At 43.4% G+C, this 25,279-nt stretch overlaps 1 long non-coding RNA gene across 1 annotated transcript in view; it reads left to right on the top strand.

Annotated features, from left to right (window-relative positions):
- The window catches only part of LOC132480777 (uncharacterized), a 63,210-nt gene extending 38,329 nt beyond the window's left edge, over positions 1–24,881 (top strand). The window contains exon 3 of the long non-coding RNA XR_009530686.1: positions 24,819–24,881. This is a non-coding gene — a long non-coding RNA (uncharacterized LOC132480777). The remainder of the gene's footprint in view (positions 1–24,818) is intronic.
- The last annotated feature ends 398 nt before the right edge of the window (positions 24,882–25,279 follow it).

Below are 25,279 nucleotides of genomic sequence, written 5' to 3'. Positions count from 1 at the left end.
CTCTTGGCCCACCCTGGGAAGGGTTCATTAGGAAAACACAATACCCAATTATAGCATTTACCTTCTAGTAATTTATTTAATTGTGCACACATCAGTCTCTCACTCCAATAGACCATAAACTTCTCTTGGGGCAACCTAAAAAGTCTGACAGGAAGAAGGGGTCAAATCTTGTCTTGAAGCTGTATTTTCATAATAAGCATGTATTTTGAGATTACAGGTTTTACATGAATAAAAATAGCATTTTCACTCTTTCCATTAGATTTCACACTTTTTTTAACTATCATCATCATCACGTGATTGGGTAGCTTTGAGGTGGCTGCTGAAGATTATGGTCAGGCCAACTCCTGCGGCCCCCTACATGTAATTTTATTTATTTATTTATTTATTTATTGTTAGCTCTGTTGGGTCTTCGTTGCTGCACGCGGGTTTTCTCTAGTTGTGGCGAGCGGGGGCTACTCTTCATTGCGGTGCGTGGGCTTCTCATTGTGGTGGCTTCTCTTGTTGCAGAGCATGGGCTCTAGGTGCCCAGGCTTCAGTAATTGTGGCTCGCGGGCTCTAGAGCACAGGCTCAGTAGTGTGGCACACAGGCTTAGTTGCTCCGTAGCATGTGGGATCTTCCTGGACCAGGGCTCGAACCCGTGTCCCCTGCATTGCCAAGCAGATTCTTAACCACTGTGCCACCAGGGAAGCCCCCCCACAAGTCTTTTTCTTGTTGATTTCTTAAATCCCCAATGTTTAGCATATAGTAAATAATTGTTGCATTGAGCTTAAACACTGAGAATAAAGAAGTAATTTTAAAAAAAGAAAACAGGGCTTCCATGGTGGCGCAGTGGTTGAGAGTCCGCCTGCCGATGCAGGGGACACGGGTTCGTGCCCCTATCCCGGAAGATCCCACATGCCGCGGAGCGGCTGGGCCCGCGAGCCATGGCCGCGGAGCCTGTGTGTCCGGAGCCTGTGCTCCGCAACGGGAGAGGCCACGGCAGTGAGAGGCCCGCGTACTGCAAAAAAAAAAAAAAAAAGAAAACGTAGTTATACAAGTGTTAATCTTATTCCCCAATACTTGTATTTTGAATGTGTTTCCCATCATTAGTTATTTTTGGCATTCCCAATGTGATCTACAAGAAGCTGCAACAGGATAATCATACTGAATTCAAAAAAATTCATCTCATGCCGTCTCCAATAGAGTGTACTGGAGACCACAGGGGAGAGTAGAGAGGCATATTGTCTTAGAATCTTTAAATTTCATATTTAAATATTCATTTAAGTGTGTGAACAACAAAGATACCCTACCGGCTGGACGCACGTCAGACATTTATACCTACTGTCCCAATCCTCCCTCTCCCACCCAAACCGATTGACCCCCCGAAAGCCCCCCAAGACCGGGGAATCTCTAGAGATAAACTGTCATGAAAACCCCATAAGCTTTCCTTCCCCAGGATATGGCATTAGAGAAGTGATCTCAACTAAAACGATTATCGCTGGGCTACTGCCAACAGAGAATATTGTATTCCCGGCTTAATGATAATACAAAAAAGAAAATGTAAGTTGAATCCAAATGAAATATAATTCTATCTGCTTTTTATCCAAGTGATTTCGGTGGACAGAAAATAGGGGCTCTGCTGAGAGCAAATTAAATGAGTCCTGGGATACATCACAGTGGCTTTTAGGGTGGTGAGGAGGGTGGGTTGGAGAGGGAAGGAAGGTCACACCCCCTCCCCAAAGGCCAGTCTCTGAGTGTCTGAAAAGAGAGGGAGGTGAGGGTAGATTGAAGCCCTGCCTTACTGATATTCCTCCCCAGAGGAGTGTTCTTCCCTTGGAAAATCACTGCTGTAAGCAATGGGGAGTCACAGAAGATTCTTGAGTAGGCGAGTGGCAGGACCAAAGTAGCATTTAGGAAGCTGAATAAATATTTGTTGAATGAATGAATGATTCAGATTAAGGGCAAGACAGAGACATGAATTTGGCTACTTCTGAATATGGATTTTAATAAAGGATTTAGAAAAAAGGATTAGAAAATAATATCCAATCAATACCATAATTATAGTTTTAGGTTATTTGTAGCTTTCTATCTGCTTATTCTTAGGTTAATGTAACAAATGTAACAAAGGTGTTAAAACAGATCTGACTTGTGGAGGTGATAAAATGCAGCTCTACTTTTGTTTTTACTGATGACATTTATTTTGTGTGGCACTCTTTTCCTGTCCTGGATAAACACGATTCACCTATAGGTAATAGACTGTCAGTCCTGTGGTCATTTTAAGTCACAAACACGACCTAAGACACATTAGAACACACAGCTCTGGGAATAATTAAAACCCTGAATTCTATTTAATGTCAAATCTTGCTTTCCCTGGCCCACATTTGTCTGGCAGCCCACATTTCCCCTTTATTTCTCTTTTCTTTCTTCTCCTTCCTCATTAGGCATACTCCTAGGGTTGGAACACAGAGAAAGGGAAGACGGGCGCAGGAAATGATCTTACTTCTGCTGTATCTGCCGTTCCTTGGCTTTGTGCTGAGTTAGGCTCATGTTTAAAGCTGACATTCTCTTGAGGGCACTTTCGGATTCTCTGGAGATGTGTTTGTTGATGCCCCTTTTTCAGCTGGATGCCCACCCTCTCCTCTGAGAACCCACCCACACACTGCTGGGGTCCCATTGCCCTTTCTAGGTGGTCCTTTAGGGGGATCCTAACAGCCTTAGGATGGCAGACTCTTGATCCTGGGGGCTCTGCATTGGGAAAACACGTGTACTACTGATGGAGGGGGTGAAGTAATTTCCCAGACAAAGTGGCTAGTTGCCTTGACGCCATCATCCCCAACACACTTTCTCTCCTACCCTTCATATTTTCTGGGGCAGAAGTTAGCCCTCAGCTCACTGTGTCTCCCAAACTTCAGACAGCACCTGCCAGACTCTCAAAGTGGCCATGTTGAACACCTCCAAGGCTTGACCTCCTTTATTTCCTCAGGGGATGAGAGGTTTTGAGGTTCTTAGGACAAATTTCTCCAAAGAAATCCTTCCCTCTAGATCTTTCCTCTTGCCGCCCATTCTTCCAAAACCTTTTATACTTTGGAAATGCAAAAGAAGCCCCTGCATAAATATTCTGAATTTTTAAAGCAAACCTCAGATTTCTTTTAAGAGTCTTCTTGTGGCAGTCTGTGTCATATATACCTTGGTACCTGAGAGCTATAACATCAGTCCCTCTAGAGAAATTGAGGTGAGAAGTGTTCTATTTAATATCAAGTTACATTCACTTTAAGTAGGGCATTCTATACAGCAGCTTTAATTCCACTCACTTAATATTCTTGTCCTTTCAAAGTCTGAAGTTGAAAGAACTTCCAAAGTACTCAAACTGGCAAATGATATCTGCAATCTTTTTTCATTCGTAATTCATTAATTTATTAAACATAAAAATTAAAAGCAGAGTGGGCTGCTACTTTTCACCTAATAGGTTAATAAATATTTTAAAGTATGGTAAAACTTAGTAATGATGTGAAAAAAACTTTCACAAACTGTTAGTGGAAGTAAACACTAATGCAAAATTTTGGAAGGTAATTTATTAACATACATCCAAATTTTAAATGCAATCTCTATTGATTGCAACCATTGCCTGACCTTCAGAGACAGCTCTGGGTTGTGTAGAAGATTTCACAATTTGAGGGGCACTCTTTAAGAAAGAGAATGAAAAATTAGGAATACAAAATTGGATATGAAAGCAAATATTTACTTAGAATGAGAAAAAAATTTACAACAAATTACAAATTTTAAAATGCTGACTGATACCAGAAACAAAAAAATCCAGAAAAATTACATGATGCTTTGTGAATAAATTATCTTATACACATACTTCTAGAATTTCTTTTGAATTTTGATATGATTCAAGAATTCTGAATAAATATAGAAAATTATCTGAAATTAAGGCATGCACAGGAATAATTAAAATGTGTCAAAACACTTCTACATTGCATTATGCTACTTGATTATATAATCACATTATTTTTATATTACATACATTGATTTGTTTATAAATATGTATAGTGATTTTGTCCCTGGGTTGTCTCTTTAAGTTCTTTTGCTCCATCAATGGATAATTTTTCACCTCTTTTTGTCTAAAACTGCTGATTCTCTTCAGGATGTGATGTGATCCAATATGTTGGATGTATAAAATATGTAACCAAACAAATAGACATGGTCACCATGGGATTCGCACTGGTTTGTACCGTACAAACCCAGGAATTCTGATAACTTCTATTTTATAAGATTTACACCGAAAAAGAAAAAATATATTGTGGGTTTAGAATTGCATACATTGCTCATCAAGTATATTCATGGCAGGACAGAACTTTTGCCTAGGCATCTGTGAGAATCAAATACTCTGCTTATAACTGTACATATCTGAATATTGGCAGAACTTTCTCAGACTAGCTTCTGCTTCACACGTTTGAAAACTCGTTTCTCCTTCATTACCCACATACTTCCAATGCCTGGTGAATAGATCACATGCATGTCCCAGTATGGCCTCTGGCATTGCCAAAGTAGGCAGTGGGGATATTGCCTGAAGCCATCCCTGCACCAGAATAGCTAGCAATAACTTAACTAGATGTGAAAGTGAACCGCATAAATATAACCTTCTTAATATAAACCCTATGTGTCTTCAACTCAGCTTCCCCTTAGCTGAATCCCAAGCAGCCCGTGGTCTCTCTAACACCAACCTACAAAAGAGCGAGTGTAACAGAGCGTAAGTTGGAGAGGAAAGAGACTGAGGTCCTAAATGACTGTGGCTAAAATAACTTTCACATTTTACAAAAGCATGTGATCATGTGAACACATTGCTTGGGCCCCAAACAGGGCCTAGAAAGGGGCCTGAGCACATGAGGGGCATAGATGTCATTAACTTCAAGGTCAGTCTGCCTTGCCAACCAGGAAGGAACCCTTTTTGGATGAGCCTTCTATTCACAGCACACTTAAATTTATAAGGTTTCTGCTCCAGGGTGTTGGTCGGCAAATGCAGGTTAGTTATGTTTACAGTTGGCTAACCTCCGACAAGAGTCAGCAATTGAGTAGACTTTTCCTAAGTCTTTATTTCCTAGCCTCAAGGGCTGAGGAAAGTTACTGACCTCGTTATGGTGATCATATACCATTGAAAGGTGTTTGACTTAGAAAATGAAGGTATTGAATTTTGGTAAACTAGCAAGAAGGAGGCTCATGGAAGGACCATGAAAGGGGTGGGTTGTGCTCAGACATTGGGAAAATTAAAGAGAGCTTGGGAAGATGCCTTAATGATCAGTTTAAGGACTCTCTTTTGTACCCTTTATAAGGGAATAGTCAGGAATAATTTCAGCTGGAAGTAACAGAATACTCAACTAACAGCGGCTTAAATAATCAAGATGCTTAATAAACTCTTAGAATAAAAAATCTGAAGATAGGTGACCTTATAATTCTGCTATTTTGGGACTCTGGGTCATTGTCTCTGTGATTCTCATGGTCAAAATATGGTTGTCACAGCTCCATGAATCATTCATCCAAAGGCAGAAAACAGGGGACAGCGAGAGAGAGTGTGTGCCTTTCTCCTTTTAGCAAGGAGGAAAAATCTTTTTAAACAGTTTCCCATCAGAATTCCTCTTTAGGTCTCATTGGCCAAAACTGGGCACATGGGCACCTCTAGGAGAAGAGGGAATTGGGAAAGTTGGTGTCTGGCAAAGGGTCATGGGAGTTCCATGTTTGGCTTAGTCATGCTTCATCTTTCTGGGCTGAACATATGATTTCCCTGAACAAAAATATGGATTCTATTAGGAAGAAAACGGGAATTTCTATTTGGAGAAAATTAATGTTACATGCAGTTGGAACTTTTGTGTTGAATATCATAACACTATCCTTTGCTTAATAATTATTAAACTAACATGAATTGAGAACATAACATGAATACAAACTATCAGTTATTTAGTCAATACTCTGTGCCAGGAATGGGCGCTAGCTGTTAGATGTATGTTATTTGCAACTAGCCCAGCCCTGCAAGACGAATATTTTTATTATTATTTTCAGAGAGATTAGATTACCTCCCCATTGGGGAAATAAGTAGCTGTATTTGACCTCTATCATTGAAGTCCTTGCCTTTCTTGAACTTCAAACGAATTAAATCATATCAAATGTTCTCTTTTGTTTCTGACTTCTCCTGCTCAATATTAGGCTTGCAACTCATTCATGTTGGAAAGGGTATCAGTAATTCATTTTTTAATTACTGTGTATTATTCCATTATTTGAAAATATCACAATTTATTTACCCATTGTACTGTAGATAGATATTTGGGTTGTTTCTAGTTTGGAGATATTCTGAATAAAGTTGCTATTAACGTTCTTAATGTGTCTTTTGGTGGACAGAAGCCCTCCGTTCTGTTGGATTTATATCCAGGAGTAGCACAGGGTATTTTTAGCTTTAGTAGATACTCTTTAAATCTTTAAAAGATTTCCAAAGTGGTTGTACCAGGTTATACTCCCACAGCAACTGATGAGAGAACCATCTGCCAGTGTTTGTTTGGTTTTGTTATATAGAAGGTGGTAAGAGGAAAAGTTGGGCAAGATAAAGGGGATTGTTAGCACTGCGGGAAGTGGGGCAGTTTGAAATTTTAAATACAGTGGTCAGGATAAGCTTTCTTTTTTCTTTTTCTTTCCTTTTTGAGAAGGTGATGGTCGAGAAAAGTCACAAAGGAGGTAAGGGAGTGATCAATGCAGGCATATGGAAAATGTCCTGGACAGAGGGAAGAGCAAGTGCAAAGGCTGTGAATAAATGCCCAGTGCCTTCAAGTCAAAGCAACAGGTCAATGTGGAAGAAGCCAAGTGAGTGAGGGGGAAAGCAGTAGAAGGTAATATAAGCGAGGCGGATAGAGCCAGAGCCGGCAGGGTCTTGTAGGAATAGGGAGGACTTGGGCTTTTACTCTGAGTGAAATGGGGAGTCACAACAGGGTTTTGAGCAGATGAGTGACATAACTGACTTACATTTTCAAGAGATTGTTCTGACTGCTGGGTTGAGGAGAGACTGTAGGGTGGGAGCAGTAAGCTGTTGCAGGAGTTGACAGTGGCCTGGACGAGATGGTGACAAAGACATGTCAAAACTGGTCACATTCTGGATATATTTTGAAGGTAGAGCCATTGTTATTCTTGGCATCACCAGCTTTAGTATTAGCAATGCTATGATAATAATAATAATCATTTTCAGCCTCTTACTATGTCCCTATTCTCTGTTTTATTATCCTCATAAACTAAAGCTCGAAGACATTAAGCAACATCCCTAAGAACACACATTTCATAAGAGATAGTCCAGGGGTTCAGTCTTAGCTCTAGCAAATTTCAAAGCTCTTAAAACTGCTTGATCACCTGTTTCTGGTTTCCTTTCTGCCTAGCCCACTCAGTGCCTTATACATAATAGGTGATCAGTATCTTTATATTGAATTAATTAATGACACCATTCACTTTTTCCTGTACTTGCTGAGATTAAACTATATGTTTGCTTCTGAGGTTTTTAAAAAAATGTTGTTTTACTTTGTATTTATGTACAGTATGTTTTGGTATATAGTTCTATGAGTTTTCACACACATTTGTACAACTACTACCACAATCAGGATATTTTCATCACCCCTCTCCGTAAATTCTCTTATGCTGCATCTTAGTCGGACCCTACCCTCACCCCTAATTCCTGGCAAACACTGATCTCTTCTTTGTTTTTATAGACTATAAACATTAGGGCACAGGTTTTTGTATGAGTGTTAGTGTGCATTTTGCATTTTTCTAGGGTAAAAACCTAGGCTGGGGCTTCCCTGGTGGCGCAGTGGTTGAGAGTCCGCCTGCCGATGCAGGGGACGCGGGTTCGTGCCCTGGTCCGGGAGGGTCCCACATGCTGCGGAGCGGCTGGGCCCGTGAGCCATGGCCGCTGAGCCTGCGTGTCCGGAGCCTGTGCTCCGCAACGGGAGAGGCCACAACAGTGAGGGGCCAGCATACCGCAAAAAAAATAAATAAAAATAAAACAATAATAATAATAATAAAAAAACCTAAGCTGGGTTTGTTGGTTCATATGCTTATTGTGTTTAACTTTATAAGAAGCCGCCAAACTGTTTTCTAAAGTGGCTGTACCAGCATTTTAGTTGTGAATAAACACGGCATAAGCATACTTTAAAAAATTTACCCCCTGACCTTCTAAACCCAGATATCTTTCCTTTTGGAGACTGTGTTATTGTGATGTAACTTAAATATAAATAACAAAACTTGCTTGCAGGATTTTGTGGCCAACAAGGAATTCCTTATGAAAGAGGCCTAAGCTTTGCTTTTCTTTCAGGGATGTTGTAGAATTTAGACAATCATCATGAGATGATGAATGGAAAATTGCCTCAAGATATAAGAACATACATTAATATTATTATTAAAGATGCTGTCACTTATTAATTAAATGAAGGCAATGTTTACTAAGTAGCTAATATAGTGAAGGTATTATGTTAGAAGTGGTCTATGGAGAATGTAAGTATAAAACAGAGGTCTTATCCTCATGGCATTTATACTCTGCTTAAGGAGACAAGTAAAATGTAAAATAATTTTAAATAACTGATTCCAGTAACACAAGAGTATGCATTACAAGGATTTATTTAACTTTTCAAAATGGTTGTACAGACAATAAAAATATCATACTTATCTATTAAACATCCATATGTATATATATTTATATGGTGAACTGTTGCAAAGTATATAAGTTTCCTCTTACAATACATATTGTGTGAGGTTGACAGGTCCAATATTATTATATCCGTACCTAAGCAGGTGAGGAGATTTGAGCTGGGTTTGGGAGAACAGTGGAGTCTTGGTATTAGAGAGGAGGGAGAGAACATTCCAGACAAATCAAATGTCAAGAACCAAAGTGCAGAGTTATAAAGTGCAAGGCATGTGCGGGACTTGTGAATGAACCAGTTGGCTTGTTAACAGGTGAGTGGTAATTGAACAGTCACTATGTGCCAAGCACTAGGCTAAATCTCATACACGGGCTATCTCACTTAAATATCTCCTCAACAGCTTCGCAAAGAAACAAAGAATTTAGAACCTTCTATACAGTTACAAAGCTAATAAGTTGTAGACTTGAGGCTCTAACCCAGATAGTCTGATTCTAATTCTTCACCTCGACATTATGCTGTAGCTTAAGGCTAGAAAGGGAAGTCGAGGCCAGATTATGGAGGGCTGAGATGTTGGAACTTTATACCCGGAGGACTTGTGATTCTCCACCTTTTTGCCACTTCTCTACGTTTGAGGGCTAGGACACCTGGAGGAACTGCTCCTCAGTAAGTGGTTCAGTATGAGCACGGTTTGGGGGAAGAGCATCCACGTCGCCAGCCTCCGTGTGGACATGCTACTCACCTGTCCTGAGATGGTGATATGCCTCTCCAGGAAGGGCATCTCCCTTTTGAGGATCAGCGCTTTAGACAATGGGGAGGTGAGGAAGACTCTTAAACATAGAACATAGATGGTAACAGTGAACATCTGGAAAAAGAATTTGGCAGCAAGGTGTGTAAAGAATTAGACACAAGCGACGGAGGCAGAGAGTCCAGGGAAGAGACTACTGCAGCATGACTCAGCCTGGGTGATGAGGCCACAGCTAGGCTGGAGGCACGGGAGAGCTGTTGGGAAGGGCAGACTGATAGGACTTGGTGCCCAGGGGGATTTGAGGGTGATGGAGAGGGAGGAGGTAGGCTCTAAACATTTTGTTACTGTGCTTCCTTCCTGTGTCTTCCAGGAGAGCTGACTAGCCTCGGCACAGCGTCCCTGGGCCCTCAAAGACTATTGCCACATCGGCCATGGCCACTAGAGGGCTACCCGGCCTCGTCTGCTTGCACCCAGGGAGGGCAGCTCTGCTGTTTAAAATCCAAGCTAGGCTGGCCCCAGAATGCTTCGGGGGAGCTGGGGTTTAGAACAGTTGATCTCCATTGACACAGAAACTTGGAAGGTCTCCCACTCGATTGACAATGGCTGGAAACTGGGCCTAAGACGTAGCGATGAATTACAGAGCGCAGGCTCTTGGGGACCAGGAGGCGGGGAGGAGGAAACAGCTGCCTACAAAACCCCGGCTAGGCCGCAGCCCTTGGCTTGTCCTGGCCCCAGGGGCCCGAGGCTCCAGAGATTCTGAATCCCTGCTTGCCGTGGTCTCTCAACTGGGCCAGCAGTTGTTATGTTCCTCTCCTATCCCAGGTTTGAAGTGTATGTGAGTGTGTACACGTGTGGATGCATATGCATGAGTGTGTGTATATAAGTGAGTACGTGTGTGCATGTGTGTACACATGTGGGTGCAGATATGTGAGTGTACATGTGTGTATGCTTGTGAGAGTGGGTGCCTGTGAGCGTGCTTGCATGTGTGCCTGCCCTGCAGGCGGAATGTTAATGTTCGTTGCTTGGCTTTAGCCCAAAAGAGAAACAAATAATGAGGTGAATGGAAGTAAGCTCCAGTCTGGGCTTCAGCACTAATTAGCTGCTATCAGTTTTGACAAAGAGGGCAGACAATAGTCACAAATGAGCAAAGGATGGAAAACCCAGCGACCAGGGTTGTACAGGGGGCTGGGAGGCCACCTAGCAGTCTCCTTGGGCAGGCAAGGCCGTCTCAGAAGGCCAGGTGCCTGGGTCAGGCGGGTGGATCCTTCCTGCCCTTTGGTGCAGATAAGTGCGTGACCCCAGCATCTCTTCGGGCTGGTCTTGATCTTACTAAGTGCCACTTCACTTTCTGATGGGCTGACAGTTACCCACGTCACCCTCCCCTGGGCGGTTTTCTCCTTCTCTTTGTCAAGCTGGCCCCTGTCCACATTTCCCAGAGATGTGGTCACAGCCCTCTTACTCACCAGCTGCTTAGATGGCCCTGGCTTTGACCTGTGTCTGCACCTAGCCATGTTGTTTTGTCCTTAGGCTCCCTGTGGAGGGTTGGAAGCAGAATGGTAAAGGCAGAAGCACAGACTATTTAGTCGATTGCTGAGAAGTCGATTGCTCCTTAATTTCTAGACCTGCGCATGTGCTTATGTGCAAGTGGGTGGGAAAAACGGTGGTAGAAGGTGACGTCAGACCCCCACCCCACAGGCAAGTCTTCATTCATCAGCAATAGCTGGGGGCCCTGTCCGTGGGTTTCCCACAGGCCCAACTCCCATGGGCTTCAAAGACACGGGTTCAGCTGGGGGATGAGTGTCCCCCAAGTTGCCAAAGTGCCTGCCCTGCCTTCAGAGAACAAGGTCTCTCTGTAACCAAAAAAATAGATTGTACTGCCTGGACGTAAAAATATAACTTTAACCAGGTAAGACTTTAGAGCTGCTTTTTAAAAATCTTCTGCTGCAAGAAAAAAAATAGTCCTATTTTAAAACTGATCCAGGGCTTCCCTGGTGGCGCAGTGGTTGAGAGTCCACCTGCCGATGCAGGGGACGTGGGTTCGTGCCCCGGTCCGGGAGGATCCCACATGCAGCAGAGCGGCTGGGCCCGTGAGCCATGGCTGCTCGGCCTGCGCATCCGGAGGCTGTGCTCCGCAGAGGGAGAGGCCGAAGCGGTGAGAGACCCGCGTACCAAAAAAACCCCAAACAAACAAAAAAACAAAAAACCGCACAACTGATCCATATTAATGCAATTCCTATCTAAATCTCAGCAAGTTTCCTTATAGGCCTAGATGAGTTTCTTCTAAAATTTATATAGGAAAGAAAAAGAGAAAGGCCCTAGAATAGCCAAAGCAATTTTGAAAAACAAGAATAAAGTGGGAGAATCACTCTTCTCAATGTTAGGATCTAATATATAACTGCAGTATTGAGACAATGTATTGCTAGTGGAAGGAAGAGGCACATACATCAGTGGAACAGAATAGAGAATCCAGATATAGATCCACACAAATATCCCCCATTAATTTTTGACAAAGGAGTAAAAGCAATCCATTGGAGGAGAAATAGCCTTTTCAGTAAGTGGTGCAGGAGCGATTGGGCTTAAACCTCACACCTTATACAAAATTAACTCAAAATGGATCATGGTCTTAAATATAAACACAAAACTATAAAACTTGTAGAAAAGAACATAGGAGAATATCTTCTTGACCTAGGACTAGGCAGAATTTTTAGACTTGACACCAAAGCATGATCCATAATAGGAAAAATGTATAAATTGGACTTAATAAAAATTTTAAGTTTTGCTCTGTGAAAGATCCTGTAAAAAGAATGAAAAGACAAATTACGGCCTGGGAAAAAACATATCTGACAAAGGCTTTGGGCCTAGAATATATATAGAACTCTCAAAACTCAACATTTAAAAAAAGTACATCCTTCAGCACCATGTTTTGTTGTTGTTGTTGTTTTGTTTTGTTTTAATTAATTAATTTATTTATTTTTGGCTGAGTTGGATCTTCACTGCTGCGCGTGGGCTTTCTCTAGTTGCGGTGAGCAGGGACTACTCTTCATTGCGGTGCGCGGGCTTCTCACTGTGGTGGTTTCTCTTCTTGTGGAGCACAGGCTCTAGGCGCGCGGGCTTCAGTAGCTGTGGCAGGTGGGCTCACTAGCTGTGGCTCACGGGCTTAGTAGTTGTGGCTCGCGGGCTCATAGTTGTGGCTTGCAGGCTCAGTAGTTGTGGCTCGCGGGCTCTAGAGTGCAGGCTCAGTAGTTGTGGCGCATGGGCTTAGTTGCTCTGCAGCGTGTGGGATCTTCCTGGACCAGGGCTCGAACCCGTGTCCCCTGCATTGACAGGCAGATTCTTAACCACTGCGCCACCAGGGAAGCCCCAGCACCATGTTTTACAGCGTATGTTCTGTGGACCACCTGACTTTGGATCTTGGGGTGGGGAGTGACAGGCGAGAGCTTAGTAAAGTGCAAATTCCTGAGCCTGATTCTATAGATTTGGACAGGGCCTGAGAAATCTGCATTGAAAACAATCTCTTCAGGAGATTTTTTCTTTTTCTTACTATAATTTGAGAATTCCCACTGCTGTTCATTCTAGCAAACTATAAAGGAAGAATCACATTAGAAAGAAAACCTACTGGGACTGGCCACTTGTGCCCTGAAGAGGCCAAACAAAGAACAGGGAATATTTGAAGACAAACAACAAACAGGAGGTGTTATGAATAATTTCTAAGAAGAAGCGAGCACTCTCTAGATTTATTAGGGTGTGAATGAAATGATGATGTATACCCTCCCAGTCACCCCTTCCCCACCACCACACACACACTCAAGTGTGAGGATAACTTGCTGTGTATGGAGAGATTTGGAAAAATTTCTCATAGTCCTGCTCAAGGGGCCTGGTATCCCCTGAGACATGTTCACAAGGGCTTGTGAGGGCCCAGAGAAGAAACTCTATGTGGAAAATTTGGGGGGCTGTAGTGGTATAAGATTTGCTAGTAAATGGTGTTCCATCCTAGAATCCTGGAACCTAAGCAGACTAGTAAGTCTTCAGAATGAGCTTCCCCGAAATGTGTCACTTTATGTGAGAATTATTTTGAGCTAAAGGCAATTGAGACCCTGGTAGTTCAAGAGAAACCACTACCCCTCCCTTAGCTACCTAGAAGAATTTAAATTGGGGATGTTCCCCAGAAAAGAGTCATTACCAGAGATAAATTTTATTGACATGGCGCCATCTGTATGGCAGAGCAAATATCTAATTACCAAACATCTGCTCTTCTTCTTATTGTCTTTTGAATGACCTTCCTGTCCTTGGAAGCACCAGGCCCCTATCCCATTCCTTAGCTCAGGATGACATACATACCTCATTTTATCTTTCTGTCTTTGAACCTCTTAAAGTACGTGAGGTTTCTGACCCTGCCATGTATGTGGGGTTCTCATACATATGAAATTAAGTTTTTCTATTGTTAATCTGTCTCATGTCACTTTAATTCTTAGACCAGCCAGAAGAACCTAGAAGGGTAGAGGGAAGATTTCTTCCTCCTAAGCAGACTCAATGCTTTCAATTGGCTTCTTCGGGGCCCATTGTAGCTTAATTCATACATTGTCTTAGGAAAACAGAATAGAGATGTCTGAAGAGAAGTGGGTTATACTTCTTGAGTCTGTGAGAACCAAGTGTTTCCTTCAGCAAAATGGATCCTCCTCTCTACTTTGCCAGAGAAGGAAGATTGAGTGGACTTGAGGGATTATTGGAAATAAGCCTCCCAGCAGCACCATCAGGAACTGTTCTGAGGGCAGGGGAAGAAGTCGTGGTGGTGCACGAAAGGGAAGCTTTGTTGAAGGCCTTCCAACTTCCCCTCACCGCTCTTGTCTCCTCTTGTGTTTGCTTCATACTTCTTATCCATGAGGGAACCAGCTCTCAGTATCAGATCCTCCTGTCTTTACACCCTTTTCTTCAGTGTTAACACATCTTCCTAGGCACAACTTTAGTTCTCCAATCTGTTGTCTTATTTTTAGTCAGTGACCCACATACTTGGCATGTTAACCTTCATTTTAGTTAACACCAGATGAAGCGACCTCAGTTCCCCTTCTGTCCTCATCCAAAAGTTGGCCCCAAACTAGTTCAACAAAATCTCTGAAGTCTTCCTGGGCTGGGCTAAGCAATGTGTGCTCCTTTAGTGATATGATTTATACTGGCTCTGTGATGGGCACCACATCACACAGCTGCAAGCATTGCTAGGGAAGCATTTGATAAGAATGACTACTTATTCAAAATTTGCCCTCAGATTGCGGGAGTGACTATGGATGACAGTTTGGGGGCATCCGCAGATGCTTTAAGGGGTTCTTTAACTCTGAATTTTATAGAGGCAATCAAAAGATTTGTTGAGAATGACTAACCTTACATGTGAAATGAGAACTGTATCCAGTTAACTATACAGTTAATTATATCAGTTAATATTTAAATGTGGTATCAACACAATAAGCTTCAAGTGGCATCAGGTACGTTGTAACTTAAAATGTCTCTATCTTAGGGAATTAATGACAGCTTTAGATCTGGCTAAAGAAATGACTTTATCTGAGCTCAAAGACCTCTTTCCCCACTCCTTCCCCCATTATCCTTATTCTATATTGCTTACCCATCCTCTCGTATGTCCTCTGCCATGTTCCATTGGAATGGTTCTTTTTGGATGCAAACTGTAGCTGATGTGGTCATTGGGTCCATTGTCCCCCAAGAGCTCACTCATGGTGACAAGCATGTCCAGGGCCTGAGGGCTGGAACCCAAAGGAGACAAGGGTGGAGTGTTGCTGAGCTAACCAAGCATCTATGTCCTCTCTATTTTCTCTCCTTGGACCATGAGAGCACACAGCTGCCTTGCTTGGGATTACAAGTTTGTGGGCCAGGGCCTGGGGCTATGGAAACAATAACACCCATGGGACTAAGCCATCACTTCTCTTCTTTGCTACGTTCACTTCCATCACCAGAGCAAAAACCACAGTCATCCTCTTCCCCCACCATTTCTGCCCAATCAGTCACCTCTTCCTAGGCTCACCACTCTCTCTCCTTACTTGCCCGAGGAAGAGGGGGGTCTCTGTTGGGATGCACAGAGGGTCCTGAGTTTCTAGTGACACTACTCTGTCCTTCCTTGCCCCAAGCTCCTTCTGCTGATTGCAGAGAGTTCTCAGTTTGCAGAGGCTGCTTCTTTCAGTTCTGCTCTCTGCAGAAACTGGCCCAGCTGCTATTTGGGGGATGGTATCTCCCGCTGAGGTCTGCATGGACTCTGTCCCTGTAGGCTACAGGGATGACAGTGGGGTTTTTTTGTTTGTTTTGTTTTGTTTTGTTTTGCGGTACGCGGGCCTCTCACTGTTGTGGCCTCTACCATTGCGGAGCACAGGCTCCGGATGCGCAGGCTCAGCGGCCATGGCTCGTGGGCCCAGCTGCTCTGCGGCATGTGGGATCTTCCCGGACCGGGGCACGAACCCGTGTCCCCTGCATCGGCAGGCGGACTCTCAACCACTGCGCCACCAGGGAAGCCCCGAGAGTGGTTTTTATGTCCTTGGCTTTTGGGTAGGAAGTGAGATGCTTTCAGATTGAGTATAAGCGAAAACAGGTTTTCCCCTCTGAACCGAGATCCTTGATACTTCCTGTGTTGCAATAACAAACAGCCCTCCTAGCTGCTGCCGGATATGGATTTGACTGTTTAACCCCTTCAGGCTCACTACGCAGGTGGGGCTTGGAGAGTGGGAGCTGGGGTGCTGCCCTTTCAAGTAGGCTCCATCTACGGAGCACTTCCTATAACTCCCTTCCTGCTTTTGTAATCTTGGCAGGACAGAGCTGCCACCATTCCTCTTTGCCAAGCACTGTCTCTGCTCAGCACCTCCTGTGCCCTCTCTAATTCCCCTCTTCCTTATAAAATCCAGCTGCCTGTTGAGGCTTTGTGCTGATTAATAGTCCCTTAAGTATGAAGGTACAACCTGCCAGTTCAAGGGCACATTTGTCCAGAGCTAAGCCAGACTTACATCACAGGCAGGTTCAAATGCCTAGGAATGGAGTAGAGTCTTTCCTGCCCAGTCTTATGGCTAATGCCTTAAATCTTTCAGTTATCAGTGTCAAATTTAGATTTCTAGAAGCTTTCTATTATTTAATTCCAGCCAGGAATCATTTTCCTTGCAGGCTGCCTGTCAGGACCATCCTGAATCCTTAGAGGTGGGGGAAGGGTGGTGGAGCTGCGTCAAGGTGTTCTGTCCCTAAGAGTTGAGCTATACCTGGTTATAGGCTGCCTGATAAAGTCTGAAAAGCTGTAGGCCAATAGCGAGGAGATTATTTTTGTGGCTCGTGAAGCTGGCTGAGTCAAGCGGAAGAGAAGCTGGGGCGCTGAAGAGAGCAGGTGAGGGCAGATAGTCACACTGAGTGAAGGACAGATGGGCTGAGGGTCAACTGAATCTCATCCACCCAGACTTTTCCCTTAAGCGCACCTTGGGATGCTTCACTGGACAGGGGATGTGTCCTTAAATGACTGACATTAGTAATCTGTTGGTCTTTCTGCTTTTCTGAGAAAGACTCTCTTAGTGGGACAGGATCAGGGCTGGAGCCCTTGACCCCTGCCCACCCTTAACACTCCCTCCCTTTGTTTGACTCATCCCCAAGGGTATTCTAGGATTTCTCTATAAGAGGGGCTTACTGGTGACCATCTGCTTGAAGCAGGTAGGTAAGGTGATGGATGATAGGGAACCTGTTTCAAAGCTGCCCAGCATGGTGGGCAAACTGCTTATCCTTGTGAGAAAGGGTGGGAGAAAAGAGTAGCTCTGGAGGCAGACTGCCTGAGTTCAAGTCCCAGGGGCGCCACTTAGCTTTGTGATCCTGGACAAGGGTCGTAACCTTTATCTGCCTCAGTTTCCCCCCATATGAACCAAGAATAATAATTTGGGAGAGTTATTTGGGAGATCTGTCACTGGACTAGGGCCTGGAGTGGAGAAGGACTGGCAAAGGTTTGAGGTGGGTGGCAGGCACCCACCTAGATCTGTTCAGGGAAGGGGCACCTGGGGACACCAGGCAGCACAGGAGCCCACTGGGGGCCCTGGATCCTGGCTGGGGTTAGCAGCAGATGTGGGTCAGATGTCAGTTCTCGAGTGTTGTGCTAAGGCCCTGGGGCCAGGAAGGAGACTAAACTACACGAAGTGAGTTAGGCCCTCACTGCTTCTCATGCCTCAGGATTACATCTATGGCCTCATGAAAGTCAGATCTGAGGCCCCATCTTGGAGTTACTGAGATGAACATACCTGGAGGTTAACCTTCAGTCTGAAGATCTTTACTGGGATGACCACAGGCTCTGACGGCAGGAGCTAGAGTCAGCAGACCCAGGGGAAATGAGGTGGAGCTCACGTTGGAATCAGCCTGCAAACTCTCACATCTCTGGACTGATTCTGACTGTATTCGTTTGCCAGGGCTGCTGTAACAAATTCCCACCAACTGGGTGACTTAACACAGTAGAAGTTTGTTGTCTAAGGGTTCTGGAGGCTAGAAGTCTACGATCAAGGTGTGGACAGGCTTGGTTCCTCCTGAGGCCTGGGAGGAGACTCTGTCTCATGCCTCTGTCCTTGATCCTGGTGCTTTGCTCCCAATCTTTGGTGTTCATGGGCTTGTGATATATTGCCCCATCTCTGCTTTCATGTTCATGTAGTGTTCTCTCTGTGGTGTGTCTGTCTCTGGGTCCAAATTTCTCCTCTTTATTGGAGATACAGATGCCCTCATTATAGATTATCACCTCCTTTTTTTTTTTTTGGCTGCACCATGCGGTATGTGGGATCTTAGCTCCCCGACCAGGGGAACCCTTGACCCCTGCATTGGGAGCATGGAGTCCCAACCACTGGACCTCCAGGGAAGTCCCATATGACCTCATTTTAACTTGATTGTCTCTATAAAGACCTTATTTCCAAAAAATATTACATTCTTAGGTACGGGGGCTTAGGGCTTCAGCACATCTTTTTGGGGGGAGAAAGAATTCAACCCATGATACTGACCAGGTGGGAACTGGAGGGAGGATAGTAGAAGGTGAGTGGGAATCATCTGAGAGCCCAAAATTGCTCAGGAAGGACATCTTGGCTCCTTCTGACATGCTTTCAAAACTCAAAATAACACTTGAAAATTTTTGAAAAAAAGAAAGAAAAACTCACAGGTATATCAAGAGATCCAATCTTGAGAGATAAGTAACTTTCAAAAAAATTCTGATAACACAAGTGGAGGTGATCCTGAAAGAAGGAATGATTGTGTCTGCAAAGAGAGCTGTTTGGTGAGTTCTTATCATAAAGGGTCACGGGCAGAGGAGCACATACTCAAGAACGAATATAACCCGCAAAAGGAAACTGAGAGTGAAATGCATCTTGCAAAAATACTTAGGGTGATAAAATGGACTTTGTTACACAGGTTTAGAGCAAGGAGAACAAATGAGGCAGAGGTGATGTATGGTAACTAAACTTACTGTGATCATTTCACTACATATATATACATATATCCAATTATTGTGCTGTGTACTTTAAACTTATATAATGTTCTGTCATGTGTATCAATAAAACTGGAAAAGAAAAGAAAATGTTAATCGAGTAACTTCAAAAATGAGAAAGTGATTTTTGTTTTAAATAAATGAACTTTATCATAAAAAGTAACAAATGTGGAAGAGACACTGCATGGGGCAGAGGATATATGTCAGCAGATGATAATAGGCAGGTGTCTATTTTGTTCTGAATTCTTTAATAGAAAGAATACATCTCAAATTGTAAAGGCAGTTCAAAGATGGGCAAAGAGGAAACATCCAAATATAGATGAGCTGACAGAAAGAAATCACATAGCTGTCTTAAATGAGTTCAAAAATTTACCCTAGACTAGGGGTTGGCAAATTTTTTTCTGTAAACGTGATATTTTAGGCTTCGTGGGCCATGTGGTCTAGGTTGCAATTACTCAAGTCTGCTTTTGTAGTGTGAAAGCAGCCACCGATAATTTGGAAATGAATAGGTGTGGCTGTGTTCTAATGAGACTTTATTTATAAAAACAGGCAGCTAGCCAGAATTGGGCTGGGCTGTAGTCTGTAGATCCCTGCACTGAAGCAATGACAACCCCAGAAAATGAAAAGAATCATTGTAGGTCATCTCTGAGGAAGCTTAAGGAAAGAGGAATCATCCAGAATCTGGAGAAGGGTGGAAAACAAAAAGGGGAGATTATTTTTCTTTTTAATTGAAGTATAGTTGATTTATAATGTTGTGTTCATTTCTGCTGTACAGAAAAGTGATTCAGTGATACACACACACACACACACACACACACTCTCTTTTTAATACTCTTTTCCATTATGGTTTATCACAGGATATTGAATATAGTTCCCTCTGCTGTACAGTAGGACCTTGTTGTTTGTCCATTCTGTATATAATAGTCTGCATCTGCTGATCCCAAACTCCCAGTCCATCCCTCCCCCACCTGCACTCCCCCTTGGCCACCACATGTCTGTTCTCTATGTCTGTGAGTCTTTTTCTGTTTCACAGGTAGCTTCACTTGTGTCATATTTTAGATTCCACATATATGTGATATCATATGGTATTTATCTTTCTCTTTCTGACTTACTTCACTTAGTATGATAATCTCTAGTCCCATCCATGTTGCTGCAAATGGCATTCTTTCTTTCTTTTTTTATGGCTGAGTAATATTCCATTGTATATATGTACCACATCTTCTTTATCCATTCATCTGTTGATGGACATTTGGGTTATTTCCATGTCTTGGCTATTGTGAATAACACTTCTGTGAACACAGGGGTGCATGTATCTTTTTTTTTTTTTTTTTTTTTTTTTTTTTGCTGTACGCGGGCCTCTCACTGCTGTGGCCTCTCCCGTTGCGGAGCACAGGCTCCGGACACACTATCTTTTTGAATTAGAGTTCTGTCTGGATATATGCCCAGGAGTGGGATTGCTGAATCATATGGTAATTCTATTTTTAGGTTTTTTGAGGAACCCCCATACTGTTTTTCATAGTGGCTGCACCAACTTACATTCCCACACCAACAGTGTAAGAGGGTTAAGGGGAGATTTAAAACCTGCAATCCACTTAGCGTCATACTTACTTCTGACACATTTTCAGAACAAATTATTAGATAATCCTATTCGACAAATGTTATTTGAACACCTACTTTGCACTGTTCTAAGTTCTTAGGCATAAACACAACAGGCATGGTTTTTGCCCTCAAGGAATTTTTTTAGTCTCAAAAAGAGAGAAAGTGCTTTTGTAAGCAGTGATTGCAGGGGTATTGAATGTCCCGAAAGGGGAAGAGCAAAGGGCAAATGGTTTAAGTGAGGGGATCTAACTTGGTTTATGGGGTCGGGGAGGCCTCCCTGAGAAAATTGAGATTTAAAATTTGAGGAATTAGCCTGGAAAAGGGGACAAAGTAGGAAAACATTCTAAACATAAGAAGGAGCTTGTGCAAAAGCTCAGCTTTGGAAAGAGTCCTCAAGGCAGTGAAGGAAACCAAAAGGGGTACAAGTGGCCAGAGGACAGATGAGAGAGAATGGACAGAACCAGCCTGAGTGGTGGGCAAGAGCAGGTTCAGGGCTATGCATTTGGTCATTTCCCTGACACAAGCCTAGCAACACTGGCAAATGTAGAAATGAAGTGATTATGACAGAACTGTGCTTTTCATCAGCTCGTAGTGGCTCCCACAATCATCACCCCTTTTCCAGATGCCGTTGAGCCAGCCTCTTAGCTGTTCTTCCTGCTTCCCGTCTTAGTTCCCTCCAGTTTGCTCCCCATCAGATACATCTCTAAAATTCAAATCTGATTATATCACAGCCACGCTTAAAAACCTTCAGTGGATTAACTACCATGGTCCTTGGGACTTTAGTGTACATGGATTTTAATGACATTTAATTTACTCTTTTTAAGTCTTTGGGTGATACATTCAATTTGTAGCTCAATGTAGAGTCTTTAATGGAATTCATGTAAGCTCCCCCTGTAGGTATGGCATCTAGAACTTGTGGCCTACAAGGTCTCTGTGTCAGGGGAATGTAAGAATAAAAGAATCATACTGGCTCTTAAATGACTTGGCCCAGAAGTGACATCACCTTCATTCACAGTCCATTGGCCACAGGAAGTCACATGGCCCCAACCCAATTACAAAAGAGTCTGGGAAAAGCAGGGGAGTACATGGCATAGTTGGTGAGAACTGTCTTTGCCACAGTGTGTTATTGAGTTTATATCTGTCATAAAACATGGATGGTTAGTTAATATGCCTGATAGGAGAATTAATATTCAAAAATATCTCAACTGGGTAGAAGGATAAATCTAAACTAACAAAAAGATATTTAGGAGGATTCAATATAAAATCTTATACCTAGGTGAAAGGTTGGACTTGATGACCACTAATATCCCCTTCTATGTCCAGATTCTATGACTGTCTCATTTATATATGTCACTGTTCACAGGATGGGCAATAACTAGAAAGTTTTAAATGATTCTTTTCAATGGTAATGCTCATCTAAGAATGCCACCATTCAATAAGCCACATGTATGTATTGATGTTTCTGCTCCTTGATTTTGTCCCTGAACTACCTTCAGCAGAGCATGGGCAGCTCTTGGAGCAGTGGAGATGAACTAATGCTTCTTCATTTACCTTCTTTTGTCTGGTGTCTCATATGACCAAAGGGAGCCTGTGAAGTATACAGCCAGATATAGAGAGGAAGAGGGAAGCAGCATTCATCATGTAATGATGCAGTGCTGATGGCCCATGTGGCCAAACCGTGGCTTTGGCCTCTTTGGCCCTCTGAGTGAACCAAGATTCAATGCTGTTTGAGGGCTTGCAGGGAGGAGAAGAGGGCCACAGTTGTGTTGACCCCCAAATAATTCAATTCCAGTGGAAAATAGCAGAAGACTAGGACCCTGGCCCACAGATATTCCTCCATGGTGATCTTATTAAAAAAAAAAACCCAAATCTGACCACATCATTCCACCAATACTCTCCAACTGTCTTTATAATAATATCCAAACTCTAGATCATGGCTTAAATGGTCTGATTCTTGCCCCTCACTCCAACTTCATCTCATATACTTGTTCTAATATTTATTTCTTGAGGGTAGAAACCTTTTCTTGTGGCCTGTTGCATCGACAATGTTGAGAACAGTACTTGGCATATACTTTAATAACTATCTGTTAAATAAATGAATCCAGATTTGACTTCCAAATAACTTGACTGAATTCATGTAATGGAACCTCTCATCACTAAATTCTTAAGAATAATCCCTTTTTAGAAATTCCATCCCCATATCCGCATCATGCTTTGGAAATGAAAAGCATTAGTTTAATTAATGAGGGGATAGCTGAAGAAGTGAAGAATAATATTGACTATCATGTCCAGTTCAAACTCCTTGGGGGAATTTGGTTGGCAGGATGGAATTACCCAAGTTGGACTGTGCCCAGTGCACCAGGCTTAAGTTATTGGATAAGAGTACATTAGAAAAATGAATTTTGGCAGCCAACAAAATATTCTCTTTATGTGGAAGTAAGTGACCTTGGATTTAGTTTCTTTTAAAGACTGGTTTTCTCTGGCAGGGGCAAGAGATGATACCTTGAAGGAGCGAGGATTTTGTAATGACAGCAGCAGTACCAGGAAACTTGGGGGTGGTTGTCCTGCGTCCATTTCTCAGCATCCAGTAGAGTAGGAATGTGATGGTCCAAATCTGCTTCTTGTTTTGCCAGTATTTGGTCTCTTCATCTGGAGAATCAGCCATGATTGTAGCTGACTGTATTCCAAGATTCGTGAGCCTTGGCACCTGAATCACTTACCTATGGATAAAAAGAAACCATTTATTTATTCCTTTCTTCTTTCTCTCTTCTTACTCCCCTGTTTAACTGTCCCAAATTGTCAGCAAATGAGTCAAGTGTTCAACATTTTTTTTCACAGAGCCTGAGTTTGGAAAAGCTGATACAGTCATCATACTGTTTCTCAGCGAGTTTACCGTGACATTCTGGGATTTTGAAAAGACATCTTTTCTGTGTCAAGCCATCCTAGGGTAGCTTATACTCCTTTGTTCATTTTTGGCAAGACAGATGGAGGACAGGGCAGTAACACAGCAGGATGAAAGGGAGAGAGTGGCGGGATGAAGGGAGTAGACATGGATGTCGGCAGTGGAGGGTGCAGACGGGGCAGAGGGTAAAACAGCAGGGAGGGCTGAGCGACCTCCTCGTCTGAACTGCTCCATGTTCCGGCATGTCCCTAAAACTGGAAAAGAACTTAAACAGTGGAGGCCTTCTCTGAGGTATCTATAGTCTTTGCTAATAAGGTCATAAGTAATCACCTTTATCGTGAAACTAAATAGAGTATGTGATGCCAGTCATGGTGGGGTTTGGAGGAAAACACCCCAAAACACCTCCCCGACCAGCCTGGTCTGGTGCCTACAAGCTCTGCTCTCATCCTTTCTTTGCTCAAAAGCCCCGTCTCTCCAAGCCCCTGTGAAAATGCTGGCATTTTACCTGGGAGGGGAGGGAGGTCAGCTGACTGGAATGGGGTCGGTTTCTTTGGCTGTCAGCTAAGAATTCAAGAGATTGTAGCTAGAGAGTTTGGAATGGGGGCTGGGAGGTGGCAGCTGCAATTGCTTTCACACTGGAGAGCTCTGGGGCGGCAAGAGCAGCAAAGAAAGACACCTGTTTGGGGCCAATAAGGTGAGTCAGAAGATTAGTGGCAACAGGTGTGAGCTACAGGAGGACCATTGCTTTGCTTCTCCCCTTCAGATCTCCCACAAGACTATCTCCTGTGGCCACTCTGATGGGACACGTGCAGGGAAGGGAACTCTGGGAAATGCAGTTCTGCCTCACCAAGTGGACACTTATCAAGCCAGCCTGCCAGGCCAGCTGCTTCCATATCCTGCAGACTTTCCATGACACCACATTGCCCCTCTCCAAATGGCCTTCTAAGTTATTTGTTCATTCTTCCTAGTTCAGCCTAGTTTAAGTATTGATACCACAGGCCTCGAGCAGGGTTAGTGCTGGGGGCAGCATGGAGGAGAAAGACTCGGAGGTTAGTGTCTTCTCGGGGAGATCCAACCACAGATGAAACTCCAGCTGCAAAGGAAAAGGGTCTCATCCTTGGGGTGTATAGAGTAGGGGTCAGGCATTTTGTTTTTCATTACCCCTAGCCCTCCAGTACCTCCTTCTCACATAGCCAGCTACCAGGTGCACTTAGGCAGTTTCTGTCCTGCACAAAGATGTCCAGCCAAGGAGGAATATAGCCCTACTTCTCTCATTGGGCTCACAAGTGCTTCAGCCTTGAGGAATAAAAAATGTTTCCGATCCAAGGCCCTAAAGGAGGCACATTTTTACAGTTTGCACAAAGGCACTGGATGTGTAGCTGTGCCCCTTGAGTCACGTGCCTGTAGCTGTCTCACTTTTTTTTTTTTTTTTCTTTTCTTTTCTTTTGGGAAAGCCGAGCCAGTGTGGTGTGCCTGGACTTCACAGATTGACCTCAGATGAGCTCAGCTCCTGGCCTTCCTGTCTGGAGCCTGAGTGCACCTCCAGGTGAGGAAGGTAAGAGTTGAGAGGAGGAAAGTCCTCCCAAAGCATCGGTACAATGATACCTTCATTGTGATTTTGAAGTTTCTCCTTTTCTTTTTGAGGATCAGCAGAGCATTTCAATCAGAAACTGAGCTTGAGAGAGGAGGATTTGGGGTGTGTGTGTGTGTTGTAGGAAGTGAGGCGATAGAAGCACATTTTCAAAGAACCAACTTCCCATCAAGATGAGAGGCAGACTGTTGACTGATTTTGGCTACATACAGTCTGTGAGCTCATAGAATAGGAATGTGCCTTATCAGGATGCCCTGATAGCTTAGTATCTACTGAGGATGCTTCTTTCTTTCCTGCTGCCTGTCATGGCTCAGAACCACCTGC

The sequence above is a fragment of the Mesoplodon densirostris genome, chromosome 2 (genome assembly GCF_025265405.1).
Source record: "Mesoplodon densirostris isolate mMesDen1 chromosome 2, mMesDen1 primary haplotype, whole genome shotgun sequence".
Classification (NCBI taxonomy): Eukaryota; Metazoa; Chordata; class Mammalia; order Artiodactyla; family Ziphiidae; genus Mesoplodon; species Mesoplodon densirostris.
The sequence above is the reverse complement of the archived record's forward strand: the minus strand, read 5'-3'. Positions and strand labels throughout refer to the sequence as shown.